Below are 1,903 nucleotides of genomic sequence, written 5' to 3'. Positions count from 1 at the left end.
CTTGAGTCTTAGGGTTATTGTGAGAATTAAATAATCTAACCTAAATCTTTTATGGGAGAAGAAATCATCACTGAAATTATATAAAAGGTATGAATGGTAATTATTAAAAATTCACTTTGAACACTAAGATGCTATACAAATATTAATATAATCTTATTTATCATCTATGCTTGGAATCACATTACACAGTGGGACAGCATTGAATCCCACACTCCTTTCTGAGCCCTTATTTGCCTCTAAAATAACATTCCATAAGGGGAAATCAGAATTGGGGGAACAAGAGTGAAGAGTGAAAAGGAAGTCTACAAAGTGAAGGTGACAGAAGTGATTAAAAGGACAAAGAAAGGGATTTGTTATGCATTGAGAACTATGAATCTTTAGAGTGTTAAAAGTTTTTCAGGCTAGAGGTTAAAGAAAAGAGAAATGCAACTAGTGACTTGTCTCTGGCAACAGAGCGAGAACACTTCCCACTCTGAAAGCTTGACTTTATTCAACCGCCTCCAGTAAAGCAAACAAATAACAATCACCTCTTGGTTTCCTATTGGCACCAGGATTGAATAGGGTTGGGGAAATGACAGGTAAAGATGATCTAATATGCAAAGCTCCTGGACTTTGCCCTACTTTATTGTTCCTCCTGGGCCTTTTTCCACAAGTGTTTATATTTTGTTTTCAGAGCAGGAGTTTACCAGATTTTTTTTCTTCTTTCAATCTAGGATCAGAAAAAGAAGAATCAGGGAGCAGATTTTTTACCAGAGTACCAGGTTATAAGGTGAAAGGTCGTAAACAACCCTGTCTAGAAGGGCTCCATTTCAGAACATGCCTTGGCTGCAGTTCTGATATGCAGCTACTGCTGCCAAAGTAAAATAGTTTTTTGGCATGCAAGGGAATCCAGGCATCACACAGAATAAACAAGTGGTCTGTACTGAGCTCTGCAAAGTATGAAGGAAAGAAGAAACATGAAGTGAATAAAGAAAAGAGCAAGAGAAAATTGTTGTAGGAGTTTTAAAAACTAAGAAATTCAGTACTTTATACACTATCTATTATTGGTGAGACAAAACCTATTCATAGTAACTTTAACCCTGTACAGGGGAAGTATGAGTTAGAACCGATGCGACGGCACTTAACAACAACTATAGGACAAAGTGGAGTCCTAATGTGGTGCTGCAGGATAATGCGCTGGACTGCAACATCAGTTTGAACTGCAAGGTCAGCTGTTCACACCCACCAGCTGCTCCACAGAAACCCTATGCAGGGTTGGTATAAGTCGGAACCAACTCGACAGCACTTTACCAACAGCAACATTGGACGGAGTAGAACTTTCCCAAGGAAGTTCTTTATGGAAGCTGACTATTTAGGAGAGGTAAATCTCTAGGTTAGCAGTGAGCACTTTAGTCGTTGCATCATCAGGGGTCTTTTAGTACTTCATTGTTGTTATTGTTAGATGACTTGGAATTGTGGAATTGGTCCCCAAGTTGTTTCTGACTCACAGAGACCCTATCAATGTACAACTAAATGAAATACTACCTAGTCTTGTGCCACCCTCACAATCATTGCTGTTTGAGCCCATTTTTTAGCCACTGTGTCATTCCATGTCATTAAAAGTCTTCCTCCTTTTCACTGACCCTCTAACTTTATCAAGCATGATGGTCTTCTCCAGGGACTGGCCCCTCCTGAAAACATGTTCAAACAACGTGAGACACCATCCTCCCTTCAAAGGAGCATTCTGGGTGTACTTCAGATGTATACAAATAAGTATCAGTGTTTCCTTTTCTCCAGGATGTCTTGAATTAACACCACCCTAATTTGTGGAGCTTGAACTGCCGACCTTGCAGTTCAAACAGCTTTGCAATCTGATGTATTAACCCATAGCACCACAAATTGTTGTTGTTGTTGTTAAGTGCCG

The sequence above is a fragment of the Chrysochloris asiatica genome, unplaced genomic scaffold, assembly GCF_000296735.1.
Source record: "Chrysochloris asiatica unplaced genomic scaffold, ChrAsi1.0 scaffold00042, whole genome shotgun sequence".
NCBI lineage: Eukaryota > Metazoa > Chordata > Mammalia > Afrosoricida > Chrysochloridae > Chrysochloris > Chrysochloris asiatica.
Note: the sequence above shows the minus strand (reverse complement) of the source record.